This window comes from Ischnura elegans, chromosome 8, assembly GCF_921293095.1.
Source record: "Ischnura elegans chromosome 8, ioIscEleg1.1, whole genome shotgun sequence".
NCBI lineage: Eukaryota > Metazoa > Arthropoda > Insecta > Odonata > Coenagrionidae > Ischnura > Ischnura elegans.
The window spans coordinates 117,010,062-117,026,224 of record NC_060253.1 but is presented as its reverse complement, the minus strand read 5'-3'; the positions used below and the strand labels follow the sequence as shown (position 1 = coordinate 117,026,224).

The 16,163-nt window shown below is 39.1% G+C and overlaps 1 protein-coding gene across 13 annotated transcripts in view; it reads left to right on the top strand.

The window, feature by feature from the left end:
• LOC124164351 overlaps positions 1–16,163 on the top strand; it is a 239,991-nt gene that overhangs the window by 74,241 nt on the left and 149,587 nt on the right. The window contains exons 1-5 of one of the 13 annotated variants that reach the window (XR_006866032.1): positions 7,202–7,394; positions 7,468–7,627; positions 7,701–7,924; positions 8,000–8,158; positions 8,936–9,120. The exons of 4 other annotated variants lie outside the window; for them this stretch is intronic. The gene's annotated coding sequence lies outside the window, so the exon portion shown is untranslated. 8 more of the 13 variants (XR_006866031.1, XR_006866033.1, XR_006866038.1 and 5 more) reach the window with 8 other exon arrangements.

Genomic DNA, 16,163 nt, shown 5'->3' with positions numbered 1-16,163 from the left:
CTTCAGTCCCATACGATTGTATCACCTGCCAGACATCCTTTGCTGCTACTTTTCCCTCCTTTGGTCTGTCCCTCACCTTCACCTCATCCACCCCCACCACGTTTCCACTAAAACCTCGTATCATTAATACCTCGTTCCCATCACCAGCATTTTACGATGGTAAACCAATTCTAAGTTTGGAAACTCTGGTGGAAACCGATTCTCTGATTCGATTGTTTTAGTAGGTATCTCCTAAACTGGCAGAGGTTCGTGAGTACTAGCCACTTTTGTATTCGGTACGTAGGGATGGCCGAATTCTGGTAAGATGGAGTTAATCTCATTTCATGTGTACATATTTCTCAGTTCTTTTATGCACTTTACGATTGATGTGGTAACTAGTTTCCATCACCACCCCGGTATACCGACGACATACCGTTTCTATTGTACTCGAAGAAGCTCATTCATGGCATGATTTTGAGCAAGTTTATTCGACTAATAAACACGTAAATTGAATCTATTTGTCCAGGGTGAGGTTGGATAGGTCTGGAGTGAGATACTAATGGTCCCTAGTAAGCTCCTCGTGAAAGAATTTCTCATGTTGAACCTAATATATTTAGCACTACAAACGCATCTACTGTTTACGTCTTTATAGGAATAGCGGGTACAGTTGTGTCATGATATGCGGTTACGGTAAAATGAATCGCGTTTACTGAAAGATGAGGGGACGGATCATAAAGACTATTTCGAAGTCTCAGGAAGGTAGCTATGCATTAATATTGATATTTGTTAAAATAGCTGAGTAATTTCCATAATATGTTATTGATTTAAGATAAAGAAGGATTTGGTTCTTTCCCGGCGAATGCTGTTGATGAAATCTTCTCGGGAAATCAGCCGGGTGATGATGGCCATTGCTGCCAACGTTTCGATGGCATTCTCTGCCATCGTCTTCAGGGCGAATGATGGACGACGACGACGATTTAAGATAGATTCATACAGTCTAAATGATCCCTTTTTATGGATGACACCATCTTGAATTGAGTCCGAATTTTTTAGCCGTCGATATGGTTGATACGGTTCAGTATACTCCCCTTAGCTAAAATATTCACCAATTTGCAATTTCTGCAGCGGATTTGAGTGTTTTCTTTTCTCAGATTATCTCTAGTAGCAACATGGTGAATATAATGAAACTTTTTGTACTCATTATATTCTTATTTTACGGAGGATTTTTTCCCTTTTTTTCTCCGCTCGTTACGGCCTTGTGCGCGTATGTAGGATTGGGATTGTCTTTGGGACGCATGGAATGACGGAATTATGGTAAGATGGAAATACTCCTAATAAGATGGAATTATACTCCTTTCATATGCGTAAAAAGATGAGTCCCTTTACACAAATTACCATTGAGGTAGAAGATCCTATACATGCAGTTTATATTTTGCATACATACCTACTGTTAATATTTAAAGTCAATTCATGACATGATTTTGAATGAGTTTCCCCGTGGCGTGAGATATTAGTGGTCCAGGTTTACGGCTTTGTGCGCGTAAATAGCATAGTGAATAGGATTTTTCCCCGTAATGAGAACTGTAGATGCGGAAGCTTTAATCTTAACTTCGTCTCAGTCAGATGCGAAACACGAGCCTCTGCCCAGATCAAACCCTTAATTTTCTACTTGTTACGGGAACGGAAATTATGCTGCTGGGCGCCTTGAATTGTGTGGAGGTCCACAGTGTTATATTATTTCTTTCATTTCTTCTTCATTTTCGCATCCATGAGTTGGGCTCAATCTTTATATCCAATGTAGCCGTCCTTGTTACCTAGGAGACTGTTAACAATTAATATTTTATCATCATGGTGTACATTTTATTTTTCAGCTGTAATTTAGAGTCACTTGTGTCCAATAATCTTTTGTAATGGTGTTCCCTCGTAAAATTCGAAATCACTCAAAGGGAAACTTACAAACATATTACATAGTGTATTGATCATCAATATACAAAAGTGGTAAATTGGTGTTTGGTTCATAAACACCGGGATAGCATAACATAAAAAAAACGGATTATCTAAAGTTGTGATTTTCTGAGAAATTTAAATCTCGGGTGTCCTAATATCCTTGAACGGCTCTTTGATGAATTGAATTATTTCTATGGTAACAAGATACTTTTTTCCTTCTTGTTTTGCCACGAAATCCTTTTTAAAACTTCACACCCTTTGATCATGCATTCCATATTCTCGGGGCTGCTCAGAGCATCCTAATATTTACCGTCACCTTCATAAATTAATGCAAATCAGTAATATTTGTGGGAAAATTTTGTCCTTGGTTGTACATTTTATTCTTTTTCCCACTCCAGCTATCTGATACCTAAGATAGGGAGTATTGAATATTTGCTATAAATCCCGAAATTCATTCCAATCCTGCTTCCCACATTGACTCACACCCCTAAAATAAAACCATCTCCAACGTTGGAATCCTTTGCCTTATAACGAAAAATATGTCCCTAGGAGCTTTTCTAAATCTCAATTCATGTATAAAAATACCACAACGAGCAATATTCATGCTCAGGCTAATTTTTTCTGAGCTTCCCCGTTTTTCCATCCGGCGGCGACAAAAACTGACATTAAGCGAGGACATTTTCGCGGGGAAAATAAACGTGCCAACTCGGAAATATGAGATGATGAGACGATTCGTTCATTTTTTTAGTCGGAGCATTCTTGGTGACCCTTGGAAGAAAGGGGAAATTGATTTATCTGCCTCTGAGTTAGTCACTTGATGCCTTTTCAAAAAGTGTTCAGACGACTTTTGTATCTATTTATATCGTGTAGAAATCCATCCTGGTACAAAAGCGTAGGTTTCCGCGGCGATGATCATGGTGCGTATGGGTTTCCGGGCGCTCCAGCCGCGTTCGTCGGTATTGGGTGACGACGGTTTCGAGAGCCATCCTGCTCCCGTCTTCAGGTCGAAGTGGAGAAGCTTAATTTTCCGCCGAGTTACATAGCGTGGCCCCTGGGCGCTGATTACGTATTTAAAACCGCATAAAACCGTTTCAGGGTTGACTTGGTGGACATTCGATATATCCAAGGTAAAAACTACAAATGGCAATTTCCACACTTAAATACAGAACTCAACTACTGATCATGGTATCTCACATCGTCACTTCGTCTTTCCAGCTGCTGACCATTACGAGCTATGCTTAAAAAACTTATTCATTCACCCCTACCCCTATCTTCCCCTTCACGCCCTTCTCTTTCGCAGCTCAACCGAGGCTCTTTGACTCCTAAAGTCCCGACTGTCCACATAAAATAGCTAGCAATAGCTATTGGTGTTTTATATTTTACTTGAAGGATTTTTGTTCGTGTTTCGTAATTAGATGTTTCCTTTGTCAAGTCAGAGAATTGCTTGGAGAAAAAGAAAGGTTTTTTCTTTGACTGATATCTTTACTCAGTTGGATTTACTGCTATTAGGCGAATTGGGGTTTACATATATTTTTCTTGGAAAGTTAGCTTCCGGTACATATTAATTTTATGTGAAGTGCTTTTCTGGCGTATCGATGACTTTCTAGTACTTGCATCTTTTCCAGCCAGGGTGGCATGAGTTGGCGTACACTTCCCTTATTTGTTAATGATCGGTCTGGAAAATTGCTCTTTTCACATCCCGACAAACACCAAGACCCTATTTTCATCACTCATTTCGTCAATTAGGTTATTTGCGAACAAAGATTTAGTATTTTTATGGAATATTTATACTTGTGGTAATAATGCTAATGTGTATTGATTACTTCATCTTTATACTGTCTTATCTGCCATCGTTTTTTAATACAGCAGAACAAATCATTTTTGTGCCATTTTTGTTTTTCATTCATTTGAATCTTATGCCAGGATTAAGACAGAACGTAGAATGCTATGGGAAGTATGAATGCAATATTTTCACCAATTCTATTTATCTAGGTGACGAATTCATGATCATTCGATGGCACAATCTATCGGAAACCATGATAGCATTAATGAAATAAAGAAATAAAAACTTTGTAAGGTTCGCTGTTATTTAATTATGGGCAAGACCCGGGTTTCGTAACTTGGTTACATCGTGAGGTGACTGGTAATGCATGCAACTTATATTAATACACAAAGTACACAAATAAGTCAGTGAGGACATTAATCAGAAAGGAAAAGGGCTGGTTGAGAGGGAGGGGGTGAGGGTAAAGCACGGAATGGGGGGGGAGGGGGAATTGGGGAAGGGGCAGCCTTGATTTGGGACAAGGGTTTTTCCTGTGAGGATAGGTATCTGAGCGGCGAGGGGAGAGCGGGGTTAAAGTGGGTGAGGAGACGAGAGCTAAGGAAGGTAGCGGTGTTGGGGAAGAAAAAGAGAATTAGCGGGGTACATTGGGTTTTTCTAAACCATAATAGTCTATGATAGGTCGTTGAGTCCGGCTGCGGATGGTGCTGGTATGGGTTAATGACTTCCTGGAAGGACATGGGTCACTGGGGGAATTTTGGTAGAAGCACTGCGTAGTATTCGTTCTTGAAAATTTTTAACGGCACACAGGTGGATAGGCACTTGAAAATTTAAAGGTTGTCACTGTAGGAGTTCACTGATGGGGATGGAAAAGGAACAGGAGTGGGAGGGGAGCACTTGTTCGTCGGCAAGGGGGGTGTTGTCCTTTAAATGTTGCATTGTCTCCAACGTTTCCAGGGCATCGAGTCTCCTCCTGTTTTCTTCTGAGTGGAGGATGTCCGGCTTGAAATCACTTTTGTGTTTGCCATCTAGTAAATGATTGGCGAAGTTGGATTGCTCTTTTTTCTTCTTGAAACAGTTATGATGCTCACTTACTCTGATCTTAACACTTTTCTCCGATCTGCTGATGTATTTCATACCACATTCGTCCCACTATAGGCAGTAAATTCCACTTCTTTTCTCTGGTGGGAAACGATCTTTGCAGTTGGGTAACAATGTTTTGAGAGTTGAGGGGGTGTTATATGCAATTCTGTATTTTTCTTTCGGGAAGCAGGAGGTAACAGAATGAGAAATATTTCCTATGAAGGGAATCCTGCACCAATTTTTTGGAGTGTTGATAAGGGAGAGCGAGGACACCATTGATAAGGCCTGTTTCTTCCGCACATTATTGAGGATGTTATCTATTATTGCACCTTCAATACCACGCCGCAGTCTGCATTTCCCGCCCTCCCCTGATTTATAAACCGCCTCCCGATTCAGGTCCCTTCGGAGCAGCGGGGTCGTGCGCTTGTCTCGCCCCGCTGCCGTGCGGGTGGCAGCACGCATCGCGAATGGACTGTTGATGCTTCCTACACCTCCTCGTAACTCCCTCTAAGCCATCTCGCGGCCTCTGCTTTGGTCTGGATGATGATGGGTAATCCGCCCAGCATTCTGAGTAATGCGAAGTAAACCCGCGTAACGGAAAGGTATTTTTCATTGAATCATTGCTGGAATGGACTGAAATGTCAAAATCTTTGAGAAATAAACAGGGTGCCTAAGGTGACAGTGTAGTTGAAGTGGCTGAATCCAAGTTTAACTGCAGGAAATTTCGACGTTATTATCAAAACAAGAAATAACAAATCTATATCTACAAGATGCCTCAATAGGCGTCCAGTGGGAGGTTCTGGGACACTGAAAGTCAACTAGTCAGAGAATTGCATATTTATATTATATTAATGTCTGAATTCTACCATGCATTTATTTAATCCCTTCGTTACTCGGGAGAAAAACAAAGTCCCTTGCTTGTCCTTCCGGATAAGTATTTTTTATTTATTTTATCGCTTTTTATAATCTGGAAATATGTAGTGCTAATTTTAATGAAGCCTATCAATGAAGAGTGTCAAGTCATAGCCTGACATTTCTACGTAAGCCCTAAATGAAGTGAAAATTTATTTATTCGACATTAACTTACCGCCACGAATAAAAAATCATAGATCCTTATTGTCGAAGAACGATTGAGGATAGATCAATAGTTTTTCTCGAGTATTTCAGATGTACCCCTTGCCAATAAGCCAATTATTAGTAATATCTGTAGCATTTGCTTGAAGTGCATGGTGAACCTTGTTAATTGTCTATGTATGTGCCACGTGCAGCAGGTGGACTCCTGTGCGGCAGTTTACAGGTTAATTGCTACTTAATACTTATCAGTGCTAAAATTATATTATTCTATGTTGGATTTTGTCATGAGCGATAATGCTTATCATAATGAAGTAAGAAATTTAAAAAAATATCTGTTCGTTTTTGGAACTCTTTTCATCTCTGCCTACCTTCGCTGGTGAACATTTTGGTGTATTGACATAATGGTAAAAAAGGTACCAATTCGCTGTGCAAGTTGTGAGATGTGAGTGAATACTGTGCATCATTGAACACTTAGTGTTCAGATATTAGGTCTATTTAGAGCGGAGATACGCATGGCACTCTAAGGCACCAAAATTCGACGTCTGTTAAAAACATAACATATGTTCAGGTGGTTCTCAACCAAGCATTGGCAAATTTATTTTGGTTTCCACAAATTGTGGAAATAAGATCTAAAATGCAAAATTAATAAGTTATTATACTGGCCTTACAATTGCGTCTCATGTTTTGATAGGAATGCCAGGCAATATTACAATTATCGACCGAAAAGTTATTATGATCATTAGCGATGACCAGTAGCATCACTTACTCAGCAGCAAAAGAGCATGAAATTCAGGCAGGTACTGGCCTTCCACATCCAAATCTCGGTAAAGAATTAAGGGGCATTCCTAAATTCAATCCCTGCGTGTAATGTGGATTACACTAGTTGTGCAGTACACCGTCCGTCGGATGGGACGTTAATCCGTGGTCCCCTTGGCTCCTTTCGTTAAGAGCAGGCTAATGCCGACGCCGGGTTTCTATCCACCCTTCATCCTCAGTTCCTGATCCCAAGCTGATCCATTCCTGATTTAAATATTAAAAAAAAAACTTTTAAAAATATATTCCATAGTAGTAACGAAGATAAGAAAACGAACCTTAAAAATTTAAACAATAAAATTCTTAAAAATTAACACAAAAAAAGTTCTCACCCTCACCTTCACAGTTGGACACCGTATCCACTGGGCTGTCACCCAATTGTTTAACAAAGGCGTTCAAAACAGTTTATATTGCGTACCTTCATTTTTTACGATTTTTAATTGCTTTTTTTTCGGAATTTTACGAGAAGTGCGTCGTCTCGCTTCGGCATATTACATTTGTACCCATAAACTACCGAATCGCAAAATTTGAGCTCGATCGGCGATGCGAAGGTCGTGTATTCCCCTTGTAAGCTGAATCATAATTACCTGGCTTTCATCTCCTTGAAGGGTGTCTGTAACTGGAGGCTGACCTAATGATATCTACATGAAGTCTAAAATGAACTGTATTCTGGATTCGAAACGACTTCTTTTTAATTGATGGCATTCTTTTCCTATCGGTAAGGTAATTTTTATTTACATAATATTCACAGCCATTTTTCGTGTTGTGTTCAAGAGTTACTTACTTTTCAGGAATGTTTTTGGAGTCCATTCTACTTGGTGTAATGCTATGTTGGATTTTGTACCTGAGGAATGTTTATGGCACGCTCCACACCGATGTGAAACATGAGATATAAACTCTATTCTGGATTTGAGATCACTTCTTAAGAAATGGGGGTGTCACTTCCTATTGGTAAGTTTTCCATTTGCTTTGATAATATTCACAGAAATTCCGAGTTCCAGTTTAAAAGTTACATACTTTTCAGAAATGTGATCGTCTTCAACGTGCTTGGAGTGATGCTGTGTTAAATTAAGTTCCTTAAGAATTTCTATGTTTACGAGAATATGTATGACATATTCCGCTTGGATGTTGAGTATGAAATATGAAATGATGGGGGTCACTAAGTGGGGGAATGACATTATGCTGTACTTGAACTGTAGTCTGGATTTGAAATCACGTCTAAAAAATTGATGGCATCTCTTTCTGGTGGTAAGTGTTTCATTTTGTTTAGATAATATTCACAGCCATTGTTAGAGTACTGTTCAAGAGTTACTTACTTTTCAGGAATGTTTTTGAGTCCATTCTACTTGGTGTAATGCTATGTTGGATTTTTTACCTGAGGAATGGTTATGGCACGTTCCACGCTGATGTGGAACATTAGATATAAACTGTATTCTGGATTTGAGATCACTTCTTAAGAAATGGGAGTGTCACTTCCTATTGGTAAGTTTTCCATTTGTTTTGATAATATTCTCAGCCATTTTTCAGCTGATATTCTTCTTCAAAATGTACTGCCTTTTCATAAATGGCTGGAAGTCATCCTGCTGCTTGTAATGCTGTGTTGGATATTGTACGTGAGGAACATTTATCATGTGTTCCATAACGGTCTTGTGTCAGATATATGAATGATTTGTCATCGTATTGAAAAATATGTAAAGGATAATAGCCAGATATCACCTGAAGATCAATAAAAACAAGACTAAGAAGCTAGTATGCAGTGGAGCAGAGGAGACTAAGACGAACATTAACCCATAAAAGCATAACCTAGAATGGGTGAAAGAGTTTCCTTACCTGGGAAACCCAATTATCAAGGATGGACAATGCAGGATGTAAATAGTCAGTAGATTAGCTCATTGAAAGAAGGCTTTCTGCAAAAAGGAAGGTCAGATGGGAGGGAAGAAGGGCAGAGGAAGGTCCCGAATTAATGAGGGAAATGTGACAGGTTATAAGGGATGTGAAAGAGAAGAAATCCATTGCTGTGAAAAGGTTAGCGGACAGGAGAGAGGAATGGAGAGCTGTGTTAAACCAATCTTAGCATTGGTGGCTAATGATGATGATGAATGAGTGATTAAGATTGACTTGAGGTCTTTGCTGAATTGCAATATTTGTTCGAAATATCCTATTCATGGTGAAAATGTTTTTTTTCCAATAGGTTAGGTTTTTTACCAGCATAAATTCACTGCCTATATTAAATGACTCTAAATTTTCTTTGTTTTCCAGAAATGTTACTGTTTTATGCTACCTTGAAAGTTAAGATTGTTTGATGAGTGATGGAAGTGCATCTACAAAACATTCCATGAAAGTACTTTGTATGTATGTTAGGTTTCCTTTTCCTAATGGTGAGAAGCATTAATATGGAGGACATGATTGGAAATGCCTATTTTATATGAAATTCAATCACCAATCCTGCTCTTTGGTAAGTGGTTAATTTTAAGACGTGAGTTAGCTTGAATAGTCAGAAAGCATACTATAGTGGTCATTAAACAATGGAATATTTTATTATTATTGTAGTTATTTAATGAAATTATAAATGCAGATATTTTGGTAAATGATGAAATGTATTTGTCAAGGAGTGATAGTGTTGTGGAATGGTGATTTCATATTGTTCTGTTTTATAGTTTCCCTGTGGACCTTTAACTTTTTAACGGAATTCTTGAATTACTGCATTTCAGCTCCTTAGCAGAGGAGGGGGGGGGGAAGTCCAGCAGAAAGACAGTGCTAGTAGGAAGATCACCCTCTCGACATAAGAATTATTTTGCAGAAAGTTGTATGCAAATTGTAATTGATCATTCATTGTTCTACTGATGAAATAGAAACTTAAGTGATAGCATTTTTCATAAACATCCAGAGGTTTACCTTATTGGTGATACTAAGAATTTGATATATCACACAGACTCTGTCCATAGAAATTGTCAAATATATCCTATTTAGGTGTAATACAGCTGAATTGTTTTTACATATTTTTCATTGCAGGTTCAGCTAATCCAGTAGCCAATGTAATTGAGGGTGTATGAACATACAGAAATTGGAAATAATCCTGGGTGTGTGGCAGCCTCATCGTGTATTCATAGTTCTCTTGTTAATCTGAATACATTATAATGGAATGTTACATCATGTCTGCCTAAGATTTATTGTTAATTTGGTTACTTTGTATGAATTGTATAAGTAATCAGTTTGAATAACATTGTTAAGTCATTCTGGAAATCTGAAAATGTAACATTTAATGGGTGTGTACATTATATAAGTTGGAAAATGGCAATAGTTTTCTTTTTTTAATACCTCCTTCAAAGATATCATTTAATACAGCTGTCATCCACGGTGCATGTTCGTCTGATTTTGGGGAAGGAAAATAATTTCTGATTTGTCAGCACTTGAAATTCACCAGACCCATCCTCAATTTCTTCAAATACTACTGTTTTGATAGCAGTTTACTCGGAATTGTAAGCAAAAACTCTTTCGATATTGTCTCTTAGCCGATATTTTACTTACCTAATGCGCAAATTTGTCCTTTGTTGAGGAAGCCCTTTCCATTTAATGGCCATGAGGTTTTTAACAGGAGTTTCGGAAATGATTTACACCGTGAAACACTTGGATATTGAAGTTACATATCCGAAAAAAAGTCCGGTGATAAGAATGGAAGGTTGACCTCTGTGTGTACAAAGTTTTTCCATCAATACTTTAGTACAGCATTGATAAGTAATTGTAGGCATGATTTCCGTTGTGATTATTGTTTGATGAAAATCAGATAGAGCCAAGCCCTCAATGCAGAAATTTTTAACCGACTATCTTTTCGATGCACTTGTTGAGAAAGATCATCGATTGACTCTCGTATCCTTCCCAGGCCAACAGCATCATGAACGCGTCTACTTCCCACGTCAAAGTTCCTAAGTCTTACTAAATCATTTCTTTCCTTGAATCACGATTTATGCACCTATATTTTTGACGGATTATAAGCCAAATAAAATCTTGTAGTGCACGCAATAGCAATTAAACGTCGTTATTATCGTAGCATTCAGTGTCCTCCCATTCCTCTCTCGTCCATTTATCCTTTTTTATTTACTTTCATAACTGAATTTTGTTTAAAAAGTTCTACTGTGATCATCTCAAGTTATAACGTAGTGGTTTCACATGAATTCATCAGTTATTTTTCACCTTACGGCTGAAAATTAGTTGCTAATGTCGCAAATGACTTGTCGTGCGTCATATTTTTAATTTGCTACACCGTGGTTGAATCGTTTATTTCATCCAAAAGATGCATTTTTTCCTGTTTTATATTCAACAGATAACCTTCCCTCATCGGTGGGAACGGCTTTTTCCGGCTGTCAATAGGTAAAATATTGAGTTTCCTTTGACGAATTCCCCATAAGGAACCATGTATTTCTGCTCCACCCGGGGTAATGGAATATGGCGGACCGGCTAAAGTGCCACGCCACCCTGGCTTCACTTTCCTACCGTAGGAGGGGTAGCTAACGCCCTCTCCAGATGCTCTATGGTTGTCACCTCCGTTCTCGCTTCAAAATATTACCGTCGTGGGGGCTTACCAGTCTATGATGAGCGTGTTGGGAGCGGGCCACATCTCCCCGCCCTGGCTGTCCGACCTCTATGTCCCATCGCTCTCTCGCGGTGGCATTCGGAAGAGTAATGTGCGCGAATGGAACACGAGGGGGGTCGTGCCTCTCGGTTGAGGTCAGGCGTAGTTTAGGGATGCAGATCGGAATGATGAGCTCCCGAGTTATTTAAAACGAGCTCTCTCCGACTGGATCCTTCGGCTGGGCCGCGCCAACTTTCTCCTGCTGTGAAGCGATAACGCCAAGGGCACGGTCCAGCGGCCTCCCAGCTGCGGTGGATACAGGGGACTTGGTCGTTCTCGCCCTTGTAGCATGGGAAGGTGAGATTCAGTAGCTTGCTTTCTGCTGATGTTCACGGAAAATTATATATGGAGTCCTAAAGCCTCCATTTATCGTAGACAAAATCATAGTCCATGTCCATGAAGTTGTAATAAATATTCCAATGAGGCTAAGTTACGAATCTATGTCTTCACGGCGTTAATCCAGTGTTTCTTCGGTCTGGAGTTTGCTGATTACGAAAATCAATGCAATGGACATAAATGAGTTGGAATAGGTTTGGGAGGGAAAGGCTAGAGATCCCTTGTAAAACAGAATTTGCGGTTAATGTCGCTCTCGCGTGGACTACCGACGGTCAGTCCCTCTAATGAGGGTTCGTCCTCGACTCCGAGCCTAATCCGACCCTTTCCCGGGGTCCGAGCTCGCGACGGATGGACCCAAAACACCGGGAGGGCCCCCACCCAAGTGGGCCACGTGTAGTACAATTTTGATTTTACAGTTCCTCTCGTGCTATCAACAATTTATTGCCTTTATCGTCTTCTTGATGACACCAGAAATACGGTCCTTTTTTGATCGTCTTTCTACGATGATTTTCAAGAATTTTATCCAATCTGCGCTAGAAGTCCCGTTTTGACTTGGCAACGCTGCAGCCATTAACTTTGGGGTGGGATAGGCTAGCCCTCTCACTCGACGCTCAACAATGGCAAACCCTGTTATGACCTGGGAATTGGAAAGTTGCAAAGAATTGAAAATTGCATACTAACAAATACGTCCACATTCATGCAAAGGAAAAACTTGCCAACTGCTCAAACAGACAAGATGAGAAGGCATAAAGGCCGCTTTATACGGCGAATTTTCATTCGAAAGATCATTCGAATTAAATTCATTCGTCTTTCGGTGGGGTATGACGTACTAAGTGGAGATTCGAACGGTACGAATTGATAGCGGAAAACCATTTTAGTAAATCGTGCGTTTTGTGATCTCGTAACGAAGTACATAATAAGTTGTTTTCGCTGCAGGGCAACGATGATTATGCTTCAAGATAGTGCGCTCTGATCACAAGGAAACTTACTCTTCAAATGACCATATCATTTATATTATTCACGGAATCATTCAAGCAAATTAGGCCATGCTTGAAATTTAATTCTTATGTGTTCCTTCAATGATGAGAGATAGGCAATACTGTGATTTCATAGGGGAGCCAAGATAACGTAACGGCTCATTTTCGTTCTACTGTGTTCATCGACTAAACAGAGATTTTGTCATTAATTGGGGCTCTCAACCCAAACTTAAGCGCTCATCTCATGTAATACATTTTAGTAATAGGAAATTATACAAAATATTGAAGCAATCGAGGAGAAAAAGGGCGTTTTTATTCATTGAATATCCCGAATGTCATTTCCGAATTACCCATTGTAGACAATTGATGTTTGTGAATTTATGTTCTCTCAAAGTACATATTATTATTCGAGCTTTGTATGGTTACTTTGCTTCTAAAATTTTAAATATGATCTTAAAATTCCGAGGTGCATGCCAATGGCAAGATGGACGCCGTGCGCTCATATCATTCACGGAAATCGTTGAATCGCGTTGAATTTGTGTGGTGTTTAATTAAATGTCCAAAATTCAAAACTATTTTATTATGTTCGTATTACAGACCACCTAACTCAGATATAACGTCAATGTTGGATTTTCAAAATCAAATAAACAGCGTAGCATCCAAGTATCCTGAAAGAAACTTGATTGTGGGTGGAGATTTCAACGTACCTTCTATAGATTGGGAGACTTATAGCTTCATTCCTGGTGGGAGGGATAAAGTGATCTGCGAGGCCTTATTACACACTTTTACATCTAATTCATTGCTTCAAATAGCATCCGCACCAAACAGAGGAGAAAGTATTCTTGATTTATTAGCGACAAATATACCACATCAGGTAATAAACATTGGCACTGTTGAAGAAATAAGTGACCATAGGGTAGTAACTGCAAAGCTTTCTCTAAATACCGCTGTAAACTTTAAAAAGAGCGTAAAATTTTCATTTTTAAAAGAGCTAATTTTGATGGGTTTAAGAGTCATCTGAAAATTGCTTTCCCAGCGTTTCAAGAATCAACAATAAAGTTAAATGTTGAGGGTACTTGGAAAGCTTTTCTTTCGCTCGTAATCTCGGTAATAAATAGCTGCATCCCTAGTAAAACAAAAAAGAAGGCAGCGAGCCGAGATGGTATGACGCGGAAGTGAGAAATTCATTTAGGCGAAAAAGAGCGTGTCATGCTAAAATGAAAAAAGTCAGCTCGGATTTATCCACAAATGAACGCGAGCTAATAATTAAAAAATATAGGATGACTAAAGCCACCACGCGGGAAGCGTTCAGCAATGCGTTCACGAATTTTAAAAGAAAAACACTAGTAGAGCAGTTACAGGATAACCCAAAAGCGTTTTGGTCATATGTTAGGGAAGTTCAAGGTAAACGATCTACCGTATGTTCGCTGAGAAACGACAATGGAGATGTGTTGACAAGCAGTTACGATAAAGCCAATTTATTAAATTCCTACTTCAAGAGCGTGTTCACCGAGCCTTCCGAGAACTCACCCGAGACCGATGACAATCCCTGTATACATAAGATGCCAGCTATTGACATTAGTACGCTCGGAATAGAAAATATATTGAAATCGCCCATTACTTGCAGTTAATATTCAGTAAATCCAGTAAAGCAACACGAAGTACCTAATGACTGGAAAATCGCTAATGTAACGCCAATATTTAAAAGTGGAGACAAGGAAGAGCCATCTAATTACAGGTCGATATCTTTAACGTCCATCTCATGCAAAGTCCTTGAACACATCGTAGTCAGCTCGGTAATGAAACATCTAGACGCGCAAAACTTATTAATGGGAACTCAACATGGATTCAGGAAAAGCAGATCGTGCGAAACTCAGTTAGCGCTTTTTTTTCTCCCACGATATTTTAGTCTCCGGGGAAGACAACATTCCAGTAGACGCGATTTTTCTTGATTTCAAAAAGACATTTGATAAAGTACCCCACGGAAAGTTAATAATAAAACTTAAATCTTATGGTCTAGACGAAGATGTCATTTCCTGGATTAGAGAAATTTTGAGCAACCGTGTCCAAAGAGTAGTATTAGACGGTGCAGTCTCCAATGAGGTTAGAGTCACTTCTGGCGTTCCTCAGGGTAGTGTCATTGGCCCACTCCTATTCCTTCTTTATATAAACGACACTGGCGAAGTAGGACACAGTAAGTTACGATTACTTGCAGACGAAGCTGTAGTTTACAGAGAAATCCGTTTCAGCAAAAATATAGATGAACTAACGAATGACCTTGCTGCTATCCAAGCTTGGTGCGATGCTTGGTAGTTAGAATTAAATTTGAAAAAATGCGTCGTAATGCATTTCTGGAAGAAGAACAACACCCTACGACGTAGCTATATGATTCGGGGTACCCAATTAGAGACTGTTGAATCCGTGAAATAACTAGGAGTTAGACTCAATAATGATTTATCGTGGAATAAACATATTCGAGAAATAACCGGTCAAGCTAATCTTAAAATGGGTTTTGTTAAAATAATATTAGGAAAGTGCGACGACAAGGTGAGAGAAATTAGCTAGTTTTCCCTCGTTAGACCACATTTGGAATACGCTGCCAGTGTTTGGGTCTCTCATGAAAAAGGCTTAATAACAGAGTTAGAACGCGTGCAAAGAAGAGCTGCCAGGTGTTTCATAGGTCGTTACGATAGTCTTGTTAGTGTAACTGACCTCTTAGATAAACTCGGATGGGAATCTCTGTCGGACCGTAGATTGATAAATAGACTAAACCTTTTAGATAAATTCAAGAGTCTTTTCTGACGAAGTTAACCATATCTTACGGACGCCAACATACTACGAAGATCAGATCATATAAATAAAATAAGAGAGATAGATTGTAGAACAGACAGATTCCGAATGTCATTTTATTCCACGATCAATAAGAGATTATAACGACAGCAAGAGAACTTGTAAATATATTGCATGACTTGTAGTGTAGCCTACTAACATATGTAAAAATTAATGCATGTTTCTTAATTCAATTATTATTTCTAACAGCATATAGTAGTATAGTATGTTAGTATACGGGACGTTTTTTGGACGGTGTGGTATGCATGTGGGAGTCCAAATGCATGCTGCATGCTGGTGATTGATCACCCCCTGCCAAACACCCTAGAGGTGGCACGCAGGGTATTATGTAGATGTAGATGAAATCATTCAAGCAAATTAGAACATGCCGTAAATTTTATTCAAATTATCATTCGAACGCAGGAAATTTCTGTTATACACGGTTAATGATGGTCATTCGAAAGATCATTAGAATGATCTTGCGAATGAAAATTCACTGTGTAAAGCGGCCTTAAAAAAGCAAAATTTCGGAAACATGAATTAAGGAAGACATAAGTTAGTAGGATACACAACAAGTCAACAAACCTATTGGTAAATTCTACATCTACACCTAACACCATGGTGTTTGGCAGGGGGCGACCAATCTTCAACATGCAGCATTGAAGACGAAACTCCATGCAAGTGTAGAACTAAAAAGAAATACAAAACATGCAGA